Source organism: Simochromis diagramma, unplaced genomic scaffold, assembly GCF_900408965.1.
Source record: "Simochromis diagramma unplaced genomic scaffold, fSimDia1.1 OVJJ01000646.1, whole genome shotgun sequence".
Lineage (NCBI taxonomy): Eukaryota > Metazoa > Chordata > Actinopteri > Cichliformes > Cichlidae > Simochromis > Simochromis diagramma.
This window is the reverse complement of record NW_024387279.1, coordinates 4,912,413-4,927,269: the sequence shown is the minus strand read 5'-3', so window position 1 is coordinate 4,927,269 and position 14,857 is coordinate 4,912,413. Positions and strand designations below refer to the sequence as shown.

The following is a 14,857-nucleotide window of genomic DNA, read 5'->3' as shown; positions in this document are numbered from 1 at the left end:
TTCTCCTCTCTCTGGGCCGTCAGCCGCCCATGTGGGCCTGCGCTGGGCTTCCTGAGGGCTCAATGCAGCTGGAGGACTTTGAATAAAGGTAACGCCAATGTCACAGCTACTGTAAACTTGCGAGGCTGCTCCTGTCAGCAGGACATTCCCAATCAAAGCAGAAACAACCCCACCTAAAACACAACACATTGTTTTTTTCCACTGGCCCCAAGTCCAAACTTCCCACGAATCACAAAGACAGCACACAGGCGAGAGGGCAACCACGGTTCCCTGATCTTGCCAAACAAAATGCCAAGAGACCAGGAATGACATTCAGCTCTGGGGTTTAAAAATACGAGCAATTTGAAAATGATTAGTCTTATTTTCTTGTTGAGCGCCTGACACAGGAGAGGAAACCAGAACAATCAACCCAACTGCTTTTTTTTCTGCTGAATTTAGAAACACTAATTAGTTTTGCTCTCGTAAAGCCAACCTGAAAACGACCAATTAGAAAGTGAAAATGAGACGTGCAGAGAAACAAGAGCTTGTCATTTGCACTGTTTAAGTCCCATATGCACAACTTTACTGTGATGACTTTCACACAAGCTCGAGATGATTGGCATGCCACCTACTAAATTTGATGTCGCATACACACACACACACCAGTCAAACAGCCTTTTGCCTAGTTGGATGAAACTATTACAGATCTGTACGACCACATCAAATTCAAGCTAGGCAGCCTGGGCATGCAGATGTCTGAAGCACCAGGCTGGGAGAGGATACAGCCCACCAGGCTGACCACAGCACCAGCTGGTTACAGCTACAGACGTACCAGAGCCAAACTGTTCCCCCTTACAGGTGCCTCCTCTCTCAGTTTCCTCTTTCAGGGGTACTGGAATAATACATCTGTATGTACTCTTTCACTGTAACAACTGAGGCAGGTATCTTTAAGTACTTCTTTTTCAGACACACCTGAAATATATTTCACCTGCTGAGTGGCGTTGGTTCACATCTATCCAGTCATTAGAAGTGAACGTAAAATGTGAAAATTATCTGCAGGAATTTCAGTGCTATTCCCCCGGCAAACAGTGGCGAGTGTTTCATCACTGTCGGACTGAAGACGGATGAGCTGTCAGTGCCTTCCCCTGTCCACAATCCAGCTCCTGGGCTGGGAAGTGGCTAAAAAAGGCCGGGGCAACGCTTTCCAGGACTGCGCCTTTTACTGGGAGTAATTCTCAGATGCCAGATTGCTGCCAACGTCCTTGCAGCCAATGGCAGAGAGGCCAGTAAGTTCACATTAACTGCAGAGTGTAACTGCACTGAACATCTGCTCATGAATGAGAGCGCTGCCCACTAACTCAGCTAGTTGAAGCCCGCTGATGAAAAATTCAACGTTCTCCTCGTTGGCACGCTTGTTTTGCACTATTCTCCTGAGCCCCTAGAATTATATTAAGAGAATTTCAGCACGGCCTGGTGTATCTGAGAGAACAGCTGGCGCTGAAAAGAGATCTGCCGCTCGGCGAGGGCTCAGGGACTTCACACGGGATCTGCCTTCTCCTACACCATTTGTCCTTGAAGAGAAAAAAACCCCCACCAGTGTTAAGCACCCAGGTAATAATAAGAAAGCAGAGGCTACATTTAGCTGATTACACCACCCGTGTACAGCGGACATCGCATAACCACTGAAGACATGAATCGATATTGAGTGGAAAAGGAAGACAGAAGAGCATTTGTGACATGAGGCAGCTCCCCCGACCTCAGGAGACCTATTCGGTGCACCTCTCTTTTGTTTGTCTTGTTTGGCTCATTAGATTGTTAACTAGGAAGAATCTGCCCCCCAACCCCACAATATGGAACAAGCTTAATCAGAAACAAAGGCAGTGTGTTAAGGGAACAACTACTTCAAAGACCTTCAAGTGCTGCAATCATGTGCCCCATAAGTTTCTAATGTTACAGGAGATGTGAAACGGACAAATATACAATGTTCAGGCAAACAATGAAAGTTGTCATGTTCATGTTCTACGACAACTACTGACCCCAACTATTTCTGGCATGCCCCATTTCACCACCCAAACCCAGTTCATGCATCACTCGCAGCTATTTTTAATCAATTGGCAACTATAAGAAATGATCCAAATTTCGGTAAAAATAATGTTTAGCACGGCAGCAACAGCAAACTCCCAACTTTCATTTTCCCAAATCAAAAATCATATTTATTCAACTTAACTTGACTCCATATTTTGCCCCTGAAAAAAGGTACACAGTGACATGAACTGACAAAGTCTTTCCTGTGAAGATGATGAAACCGTTTCTCCATTTAAAAATGTTAAATTTAAGGAAGTGATGACTGCTTGCAAACACTAAGAATAAAAGATTACCAAACTCAGTAATTTCACTTCTGTCTTTCTGGAAATACAGTTAACATATTTCTATATGTCAGCAAAGAGCACAAACTAAGAGAGCGAAACCATGTTTCTCATAGTTGATTTAGTTCAAATCTCAGTTTTACAATGTCTGACCTTTGCATCAAAATCAGGTGATTTTAATACATCTCTGCCTTCATCTGGATTTCTGTGCTTCGTGTGTAGAAGGAAGCCAGAACAAGCTAAATTCATTTCTTTAATACCATGCACTGGATAATGTGGAAATCATGGCAATGGCCCAAAAGGGGATCCGTGAATATGATATTGCCATTGAAAACTGAGAGGATGTCTGGTGAGAAGCTCATTTAGCTGGTGACAAATGACAGCACTTTGTCTTCCTGACAAGATCCCTCCTTCATCAAATGTCCAACTTCACATGGAAATAGGAAATCACACATTATCACACTGACAAACAATTACAACCATGTCATTAGCAGCAACCCTGGGCCTGGAACCATTAACAAAATACAATGTTGCACACCACGCTAACCATCAGAAGGAACACAGGATGTAGATGAAAATCACTGATAAATCAATCATGACACAAACAACCTGATGCTTATAGTTTGGGAGCTATAAATGGAGGGAATGAGGGGTGATTACAGTCGTGTGTGCCAGCTAAATAAATCACAAAAAAATTAATAAATAAAAAAGCTCAAGCAATCAAAAGTTCTGAATAAAGATTTACGTCTTTGCTGATGACAGAACAGTGCTTGCTTTATATTAAAAGTCAACACTTTAAAGGAGTTTCACTGTACGTGACTTAATCAGATATGGAGCATTAGTATCTTTTTTAATACATCTCCCAGTGTCAGGCAGCAAATGAAAAAAGCTAGCCTCTGTAAATATGACTGCTTACTTCTAACACAAACATTGTTGACACCTAATGTAATTTCAGCGGGACATCCAACTGAAAGCACACCGGGGTAATATAATGCTCTTAATGAGAATTCCTTCCAGCTTGAGACCTTGGTGAGATAGCCATAATGCATGGCTTCTCTTTTTAATAAAATAATTGTTACAGTTATTAAAGATGAATCTCATCACAGCCGAGATGACAAAATAATTCATTACCAAAACCAAGGCTTTAAATAGCTGCAAATTATGAAGCCCTACCCCCAACCCCTGGAAAATACACTTCTAGATAAATGGCTTCGTTATTTCATATAAATATTAGATATATAGCATGCTGCCCTTGAAAGGAAAAAAATATTGCAACTGTCCATTAAATAAGTTTGCATACACACAATGCACCATGGGCAACGCGTCAATAACTATTCAAAAATACATAAAGAAATAAACAGTTTTCCAAACCTGTAGCAGCCACAAAAAAACCCTACTCTGTTTTTTTTAATCAAACCGTGCATTTGTTTTATAAATTAATTGCATCTAAATCAATTCTGTTAAGCAGAATGACTGAGTTAGACTGTATTTTTTTTTACTGTTACTACAATAATGACCACAATTGTAATGTTATGTATATATTTTCTCTCAAAATTTCAAATGAAAACACAAATGTAGATAAATCTAAATTACACTTGTCCTCAAAAATTACATAGAAGCATTCTTAAAAAAAAAGAAAAAAAAAAGAAAAACCAGACACATGCACACAACACTGATCGGCTACTGCCTACATGACGTTGCACGTATTCCAGTTTGGCTTCTTTTGGAACATCCTATGTTTTTCCTTATAGCACCTCCATGTGTGAAACAGAGAGTGTTGGAAGATATCTGTATTAACTTTCACCAATCCGTCCCACCTCCACCCCTTCCTGTTCACAGCTCGCTTCTAGTTTTATTTATGTATTCAAAAGAGATAATTTACAGTGATGGCATGGAAACTTCCCAGCATGCCTTTTAACCTGTCGTTTTTCACTCTCTCTGCAGCAGGATGTCCAGAGGAAATGCTTTATTAAGATCCTGCCGACATGAAGAGCTGCTGTGACTTACTGGTGCATTACTGTCTAAAAGGCAAAGTTATTTAGACCAATAAAAGGCTAATATATTGTTGGAGTGGAATTACACAGAAGTTATCTCTGCCTTAATAACATCACCGCAACCCCTGATGTTGTTTAGATCAATAAACCCCATTAAAGTACAGACCTCAAGCGCAGATAAGGCTGCACTGCCACAGCAAAATACAGCTTGCTAGCATCTGAGAGATCAGAGGTCTTTCTCTGGCACACAAAAAAGTGGTCAAAATGAGAAAAAGACACTTCAACTTAATACCATAAAAACCTTAAATTCAATGAAGTTCACCGTCTGCCTCCTGGAGCCTCCTGGCCTACACATAAACAAGTAGGAAGATGCTAATGGATTTCAGATATTGGTCAGACAAAGTAAAGAAAAGCCAGAAGATGTCAAAGCAAAGGTGAAACTGCGCTACACCCCTCGGCTTCATCTCTGCACTGGGTTTCCTGTTAGGAAGAGGTGGGCTTTTAAGCAGCTCTCTTATTTCAACACTTCCAAAAAAAAGTCCTACTATAAACTCCTTCTTGACCTTCAACTTTGCCTTCGAACACAATTTCATAAAGGGGTGAATTTTCCTTCTTTTCCCGTCAGTGCAGCTGCTTATTCTCTGCACCAATGATGTCACTGTAAACTCTGATTCAAAGATTAAATGAATTTCACCCACGTAAGGCAAGGAGGGAAAAAGTGCATAAAAGTAGACAACAGCTGAAAAAACATGTCTAACTATGCCATCTAAGGGGCTCATTTTTAACAGTGTCCACCAGGTGATGCACTAAATCATGCTGCTGTCCATCAGCCCTAAAGACAGATGACCACAGCCTGACCACTTCCTTGAGGCTCCGCCCCAAGCAAAGATGACAACACAGAAAGAAGAAAAAAACATCAGAGTGTATGTATAGCTGCGTATATGTGTGTGTATGTATGTGCACTTTCTCACTTTTGGGAGTGCAGACGGCATTCACGTGCACTTGTAAATTGCAGCACACAGAGATACCACAGGAAACCACAGGAAACGCTATCTCTATAAGCACGCGAAAAACAAACAAGACTTTTTTTTCTTTCTTTTAAATACAAAATGTCCCCTATGGCTTATACAATGTCAATAGGAAGTTTACAGACACCGTGTGCTCAGATGTGGGGGGAACTACGCTGAAGACACAAACAATGTTTTAAAAAAAAAAAGAAAAGAAAAGAAAGAACAAAAAGACAATAGCAACAGTATTTTTGCAAATAAGTTTCTGTTGCTTCTCACAGACTCATCTCAATGTACACCTGGGAAGACTGCGCTGGACAGATGCTGTAATTCCAGTGCCGGATTAAAGTACTAAAACTCACCCAAAAATGTTTCCATCATCATTCTTTTACTCGTCTGTCATTCTCCAACACTCTGGCTCATGCTTTAACAGCTGTAGCCACTGCAGCCCAAGCATATATATATGGTTCATGTGTATTTTTACACAGCATTATCCTAGTACAGTAAATCACAGCTAATTTTAAACAGGACTTGTAATGTCTTTATTTATTTTCTAACAAATGTACACTGATGGTGTGGTGAATGTTCCTAGTAACCATGACCAGGTTTTCATGAAATCAGGTCAAAGAATTGAGCAATAACTGCAAACCACTGGTTTAAACTCACTTTCAGCTATTTTCTGCTCACTGACCTGTACGAAGCCAATGAGAGAATTAATTTGGTTTACTCAGGGTAACCGATCAGATGAGAGTTTGCTTAAAAGAAAACTGGTGGGCTCCAAAATGATGAATAAGAAAATATTCTGAACTGTGAATCATGCAAAGCTACTTTCCATGAATCACAATCCAAGACTAAACAGCTAGAACTGGCAATGACGTTTAAGACATTTAATAAGGTTTAAGAAGTTGCAGCTTCCCTCAGTTTGATGGCCTGTAAGAGGTTGTACTCCACTTTGCTGATTTGAGAAACAGATTGCAATTATCAATGTGTCCACATGCATAAGTGACACATAAAAAATTGGGGGGGGGGGAATGCAGCACAGAGATCTTCAGGAGGTCCAAAAAAACTATTTATCTAACATCTAAATACAAGAACCTTTAAAGGTCTTGAATTCAGGTAATTTCATTTAAATCATTTTAGGATTTTTACAGCCCCTGCAGACAGCTGTGACATAGAGACAGGACAGAACATTTGTCACAGTGAGGACTGTGAATAATAACTCCAAAAATGTATCAGCTATATGACAATGTGATATTACCAAAGAATAAATACACTGCAGACAAAAAAGGGAGAGAAGAAAGATGAGGCGGGAAGAGGACATACAAGAGAGAGCAAATCCTCTACCAGCAAGTGAAAGCATAAATAAAGTGTGGCACATCTTTTACCTTCTTCAATTATCTGCCTTTTGACATGCAAGCTGAGCACAGTGTAATTAACATCTCAGGAGATAATGGGGTCGCTACTCACTGATCAATCTCACACATATATTATCTGCCTTTTACCAATCCAAGCGCCTGTTATTCTAGGAAGGAAATATTCCAGAGCGGACTTTTTCCCCCCTTTTGGGTGGGGGCATTTAATAAAACTCTGGTAATAGGCCTAATGACTCATCCAATTGGACTCATCTTCCAAAACATCAATTAGTCTAAGACCCAACTATACACAGCATTGTGTATAGCAGTAAATAGAAAATCCAAACCAATTGAAGGAAGAGGTGACCAGGCTGTCATCATCTACTACATACACTGCCATAGATGAATAAAAACACTTTAAGACTGTTCCCTCTGCGTCTAGAGCAGTTACAAGTGTTGTTGCCGAGTCTGCCGACCCGATAAAAGCATTTAACGATACTATATGAATCTATTTGAACTTCCTAATGTTGCTAAAATACACTTTTTTAAAGAGGGAATGTTTGGTTTGTGAATGGAAATAAACTTTGCAGTATATTGCTATTGCAAATTCTTTTTACCCCCATAAATACAGATATTACAAAAGCACAGACAGAAAGTCCTAGACTTTCAGCCACTGCCTATTTATGTCAAGACTTTTAGATCAAATCACTTGTGCTGTAATGCATTAGTGAATTTTAATTCACTAATTTTAATTAATTCATAATCCTGCTCATTTTGAGCTGCATATTTTTTGCTCTTATTCTCTAGTAAAACAGTTTTTGTACACTTCAAAATAATCTTCACGTACCCCTCCCCCCAACTGTCATAAATAGCAGGTGGGTGGAGCTGTAGTAATAGCCACAGTTGTACTTTGTTAGAAGACAATATCAAAAATATCCCCTCTACCTGACATCACACAGAGCCAAAAGTAAAAATAACAATAAAAAGCTTTCTGACACCAAACTTTTTTAGCTTTTTACTTGTGCCTACACTTACTTCACTGTGTGAAACCAATTTAACAAACACATGTAGAATACACGATAGCTCTAGCTACTGAGTCACATAACATTTAAAATGTATTTTCTGTCAATTGTACCTTGTTAATTTAAATAAATCCTCAACGTTCTGAAGTCATTGACACGAGACACCTAAAAAAGAACTATGTGGTAACTGGTTATCTTACATTACTCATCTGCCCTCCCACCAATAATGTCTGCTTTTCATGGTTATTCTAAATGTATCTTTCCCCCTCGACTGCCGCACTGTGGTTCTCCCTTAGGTTATTTGCCAGATGCCTTTGAAGAAACCTCAAATCAGTACCGAAATTTATGTTGTTGTATATGTGAGTCACATCCACATGCTGCTCCTGTCAGGTCAATAGCTACCTTCACAGATTTGAAGATGTGTCCCACGACAGAAATGACTAGCACACGGCTAACTAAAAGGGATAAAAGAAGCACAGAAAGCACTTGTTAACGCGCAGTACATTTGACTTCTGAGAGCACTGATGGAAGCAATGATTGAATTCACCAGCGAGGAGAAGCAATACTTCCTCTTTTAGAGACTGTGACAACAAACGTGTGTGTAGCAACTGTGTATCTGTAATGACAACTGCTGTTTAAATTGCATCACCCACAGATGTGTTAATCATCCTTTATATATTGGACAGTGGTGGCAAACCTCAAGACTGAGAATAATACTTGCTTTTGCTTTCTAATCCTACTTCTGATTTAATAAAAATTGTCTGTCGTTTTCATATTGATCTTTAACTACACTACAAGTAAAAGTAGATTCAGTCCATTCTTGTTGGTTTCAGCACTTGGTTGTTACAAATTCAATTTTGATAATTCTACGAGACTGACTACTAAACTTTACTTGTCAAAAACATTTAAAAAAATAAAAAACAAATAGTCTGTGAAGGTCCAAAAGGGTTATTCAAAGAGCTGTAAGTGTTGCCCAAAGAAGCGAATGTAAGACAATAGGCTGCCGTTGCTGCAGGGAGCTGTACTTTAAGTATATTATTAACTCAACACTGCCTGGACATGTGGGGGCTGTTTTACAATTTAGGCTTTAACAGATGTGGATTTTATGTGGCAGGTTCTCCAGAGTTTAGATGCTGCTGTCCACACAGATGAGGCCGTAAGGCGGGTCATAAAACCTGCCTTTGAAACTTTGGACGGATTAATGCCGACATGACAGCTAGTGAGCAGAGATCAGAACGGCTCACCTTTTCAACACACTCACATGCTTACCATCTGATATCCTACCAGACGAAAGCCGAAGTTGGAATCTAATGAAAAAGCAAAAAAGGTGTGCCTGCAGCAGGTTCACTTTTATCTGACTAATCAACTAATAGTTTCAGGATATTTCCTCCTGGGTGGTATGAAAGGATGTTGCACACACTTGCATGTTTTAAAATGAGCAGTTTACTAAAATAGTGAATAGTGTATTATAGGGTGACAACAATGGTAATTGCACTTCAACCAGTGTACAGTGTAATTATTGGGATTTACACCCCCACCCCCACCCTTACCTGCCCACCCCTGCTTTACAAGGTAGAATTCCTGGAAGGGTACCTGACACACTCATTTGAACTTTCTTAAAACACACACTGTTTTAAATGTAAGCTTTTCTCACAGGCTCCGTTTTGTTCACTGCCTTTTTTTTTTTTTACTTAGATTATGTAACACCTCAAGAAAATCTCTGTCACACAATACAATCTTAGTGCTTCACACACTCCTTTTTTTCAGTGACCCATGTTGACTTTGGTACCACCTCCTGGGTTAGGCAGGAAGACATGCTGAGTGAGCTCTCTGCTGGCTGGATCCAGACCCAGCCTCTTACACAATACAGGCTGCCTGGCTTGCAGCAGGCCAGCCCCTCCTCTCCAATAACCCACTTCCCATTCTTGATCAAACCTGGGGATTGTAGTGTAAGGGTGGAGATGAGAAAGATGGGAGGAGGTGTGTGTCTGTGTGTGTGGTGGTGGTGGTGGAGAAGGGGGTGCACATCCTGCGTGAAACCGCATCCTGAACAAGCATCGCTGCATCTCACTGTAAATAAATACTCTCTCCTCCGCGCAGCTTCCGTCAACTGTCACCGCCTTGGCTCCCAATCACCTTCAAGTCCAAACAGGAAAGTGCAGGGAGGCGAGGGAGATGGCAGATATGAGCTTTAATTTGCTTCTCGCTGCACTTTAGCCCGGGTGCACACTACTTCCTATACTCCTGCTCTGACCAGCTGCCCCGGCTTCGTTCCAGACCCTGAGTCCTTCCTGTCACCTTTCATTACCACATTATCCAGGAGGAGGCTCCCTGTGTAGCTGGGAAATCACCATTTGGTGGGACACCCACCCCCCGCCTCATTTATGTTGTATTGTGTGAGACATTCAAAGCCACGCGCAACATCCTCAGAGGAGTGCTGCTGCCTTGTTACCTGCTAATCCCCTGTGCATTATAACAGGAGATGCAACTGAACAACGGAGCATGACGAAGGTAACAACTGAGACATGACAAGCTCGCAGTCCATGAATCGCTGTGGATTTCGAGACTGGTGCAGTGTGCAAACATTCATTTTTTGATTAACTATTGAAGGTCTTTCTTGATACGATTACAAACCACCAGGCCTGTTACATAATCAAATATTTCTGATCGTGGACACAGCAGGAACAGGAATGCCCGATGAATTAAATGAACGACAGAAACTCACAGGATAGCAGCTCCCCTTACTGTTTATACGGTTGCCCGAAAGGTGGTCCTATTTCAAGAGCGAGAGCATCCAGGGCCGCAATCCTCCAGCACTTCTTGCATTGTTTTATTACACTTGAATGAGCTGAGCTGAAAATGGCATGCAGCTGCTGACTGCAGCGCATCAGTGTTTGGCCTGGGCTTAGCTTTGCCCACCGGGCTAGAAAAAAAATCACTCAGAAACTGATCTGTCAAAATAAGACTATATGCTACAGCCAGGATGCTTTTATCTCTATGGAAAATGTAATAAAAATTGTACATTTAGAGGACACCAAACAGAGCATTAGGTATTTTAGAAAACTGCATCAAATTCTTTCAATGATAAAGTCTGCTGGAATTAAGATCAGGACATTTTCTTTAAATCTGAACCCAAGACCTCTACAGAAGCTTTAAAACAGCAGCAGTATTCAGTAAAAGCAGCTGACACTTCAACAGTAATGACAATGTTTGCCCAAAGGATGGAATGGTAGATTGCTTCTGTCCAAAACTATTAAAATAATGATCTAAGTGAAAAAGAATTAACAAATTAGGACTACGTTAATAAATCGGACGCTACGCAGCAGCACATGTTGCAACAGTAAGTCGTCACTGTTTAAAACAGCAATATTTTCCAACCAAATTGGCAGTTGAAGATAGGAGCTTCATGCAAACTCTTTCATGGGAATGTTTTACAAAAGAAAAAAATGCACAAAGCAGGCGGCAGTTATTAAGCCACATATTTACTGCCATCTGCGCGTAGTCTACTATTTTGCATCCGATCAGAAATCAGCTGAATGCGGTTAGGCATGCCACAAATATATTCAGCCTCTCCTTCTCCTCCGAATGTTGTGCATAGCTGTTACACTTGTGCTAAGCTGTGCCATCTTCAACAGACAGTTATAGGCGCCTTCCTCTTTGCCTGAGGAGAAGGCTCACTGGCCAGACACATTACTTTAAAGGGCAGCATTTCAATGAACACGTCTCAACCTGCCCAGGGGGAGTGTGAGTGTCTTTGCGTTTGGGTGTGTTTATGTTTTATCCTTAGGACCCCCAATTGTTGTTCATTTGCTGTGCAAAGACAAAATAAGAACATAAAGGCCAAAATGTGCTCTTCCCTGGCCTTCACCCACATCACAGCACTTTTCCGCACAAGTGGCTAACCAGAGATAATTATACAATTAAAACAATTTTCCGCATCTATCTGTCAGTCTGATCTAATTCACCATTCGAATGACACTAATGGCGTAAGCCTCTTCTCTCTCCTTCTCCGAGCAAAGCCTTTTTCTCTTTATCGCAAAACACACCAAAGCCATCTGTAACAGAGGAAAACAGGAATGGCTCTCTCTGATGTTTAGCAGGATGTTAGCGAATAAAGTTAAGACCAGCAGCTTTTCAGCACGATCCATACGGCAGCAAGGAAACGGGAAGGTTCATTTGATTGTTGGTGTAAATTAACCCTTGGTTGCAGGAATACAAAGAAACAGAGTGACTCTCATATTTTCTGAGACAACACTCCCTTCAACCAGCGCTGATATTAATAATTCATCATGACAAAATACATTACCAGAGAAAGCTGAACGTGAAAAGAAGAGTCAACTGTGACAGGAAACCAGTCACATTAAAGCTGGGCTCTGACACTCAGCAGCAGAACGTGAAAAAATAAACTGTAATCTTTCATTGTTCGAAGGAACAGGAAGATGAATTCCCATTTCAATAATCACATTATGTAGTTGATCGAGTGGCCGAACTGCAGGGAGGTATAGCCTTAGATTGTGCCTTTAGGACAGACCTACACAGGGTGTGAACAACAAGGGAGGATTTAGCCAAACCTTGACCTGGATATCCTGCATCTCGGTCCACCCTGTGAGGACAAGGAACACAGATATGAACTACTCCTACACAAGTTCAAGGGAAATGCTCACATGGTGCTGCTCTGTTCTTCTCAGCTAGCTCCACCAATACAATGGCAGCAGCGAGTTTTATGTTTATGAGCAGTCCTGATGGGGATACGCATATCCATTATCCATTAGATATGAGTCTGCCTGTAGTGGGGGTCTGGTATTAACCCACAAGCAAGTGCCCCATCAGCAGAGAGGAAAAAACTGCCTTTTATGGCAACGAATAGCAGACTCAAGCCATTGGCCACAAAGCCCACAAATGAGGCGTTAAGTGTAGTGGCAGGCCAGTAGAGAAAGAGGAGCAGAGAGATATGACCCTTTTCTCATCCATGCATGAATCTGCCCTCTGCCTCTCTGTCTTTCTCGCTCTGTGCCAGTCGTCTAAGAAAAGAACACATCCAACCATGCTTAACTACCCAACAACGCTCACGACTAAATAACAACTGTCACCTGCAGCAGTATTCACCACAACGCTGGTAATGTTACCGCCGTGTAACGTAATCTTTCTAATTGAATATTAATTTTTATACAATATTTGAAGAGATTCCTAACTGACATTTTCTGCAATTAATTGCCAGATAGAGGCAGGTCTAGTGCGGCAAAGTTAAAAAATACAACCTGACATGGAGATTGGGAAACAGAGTGCAGCGAAGGGGCCTGCTGGGATGGTTTCATCATCGTGCCTGACCCCCCCTGCTGCTGGGAATGGCAGGAGATGGGGGGAGCAGGAGGAGATAGACTCCTCTTCACAGTCAGAGATTTAATTGCACGCAGATTCCATTACCTCTGCACAAATGTCACATTCTCTTCTGATCAGGGGGCACGGCAGCCACTGGCAGTATGGCTGGCAAGCAGCCAGACTATAGTGCAGAAAGTGTTCAGCCAATCAGGGCTCCCGGGGCAGACAGAGGTGAGAAGAGGGATGGAAAGACTACTTCACACCAAAGATATTAAAAAACAAAGGAGAGTCACAAACAGAAAGCAGCAGATGGTGCAACGTTTAAACGGCGCGTGACGTGCTGCATTAACAGATATTAAACAATTTATTGATTTTAGACTGTTGTTATAATGGGGCACTAAAAACTTCTGGACATAACATTCACGAAAACAAAAAGTATGGATTTTTCTGGAAGAAGAAAAGGCTTTTTTTATATATATTAAAGCAGTCATTTGTGTTATTCTTTCAGACTAGCAGAGAAACAGCTAATTTTATTATCTCTAACAAAATGCAAACAATTCCCATTATCAAGTTCTGATGCTCAAGGACGTGTCATGTTTTGTCTGACCAGCAATCCAAAACCCAAAGATACAAAGATTTAAGCTACTTTCACAGAAGACTCTGAAAACCAGCAAATATTTAGGAAGCTGTGAATTTTTATGCTTTTATACTCTTTCTGAATTCATCCAAAAATCAGGTGTCAACTATTATTATTCAGTTAATCACCTCACTGTTTCAAGAAGATAACATAAGGACATTTTAAATGGTTGTAATGGCCAGAACAGCTAGAATTACAACTTCACCCTCAAAATGTTACCCAAATCATGGTTAAACTTTTGTATTATTATCCTTCATACTTGAATCGAACAATATCATATCATTGTTTTAAGAGTTTCCATTTAAAAGGTCTGAATTGGGACCTCCAGGAATAGGCGGTAGTGAAGTACCCCTGATTGACTGTCCTGATTCTCCATCTGGGAAAACAGCCACTTACAAGAGCAGCCTTTTTTAAACTGCTGGCAAAATCTGGACAAGCGGGGCAGCAGTTTAGAAGCCTGGGACCAGTCCTCACAGATGCAGAGCTGAAGTTTATTTATTTAAAATAACTGCAATAATGGTCACTAAAATTAGATATTTTCCCCAAAACAGTAAACTCTCTCCGGGACTATTTGTGTCTCTATTATTCACATCTGTGCTTAGTAGCCAGTGAAGCCTAACAGTGAAACTGCTAAAAAACTGACGATATTCTGTTGGGATGTGTTTCAAACAAATTATGGCTTGAAACACGTAAGCCGAAAAGTCACATCTTACAGTGCTTTGAAGACACTTCACAGACAAACAGCAGGCACATTACTGTATGCAGTAAGAGAAGAGTTATAGTGGGAGGACTGACACATACCCTGATCACTGGTGCAGGGTCGACTGGCACGCCATTCCTCCAATCAGACTTCAGCTTACAGTCTTGAGGGCAGGACCACGGGGGTTTCACACAGAGGACACAAACAGAGAGAGAGAGAGAGAGAAAAGGAAGGGGAAAGATACAAAGATTACAAACAGGAAGTGAAAGGTGGGGAAAGCCCCTACCCCGGTCCGCGAAGCCCACGCGTACAGAAATGACATAAGGAATGTCAAAAGTAAACGTGATGGTCTTCAGCCACAGGTATTTGTTAAGTTATGACACACTGATTCCTGTTGGCATCTCTTGGCCTATATGCATACCAAGTTATCTTCCTTTCATATCAGAACATGCACATAAGAAACTATGACAGGTACACAATG

At 41.1% G+C, this 14,857-nt stretch overlaps 1 protein-coding gene across 13 annotated transcripts in view; it reads right to left on the bottom strand.

Annotated features, from left to right (window-relative positions):
• The window catches only part of foxp1b (forkhead box P1b), a 148,498-nt gene that overhangs the window by 116,787 nt on the left and 16,854 nt on the right, over positions 1 to 14,857 (bottom strand). For 8 of the 13 annotated variants that reach the window (XR_005691739.1, XM_040002994.1, XM_040003007.1 and 5 more), the window contains exon 3: positions 14,478 to 14,539. The exons of the other annotated variants lie outside the window; for them this stretch is intronic. The gene's annotated coding sequence lies outside the window, so the exon portion shown is untranslated. The remainder of the gene's footprint in view (positions 1 to 14,477; positions 14,540 to 14,857) is intronic. 13 annotated transcript variants of the gene reach the window in all.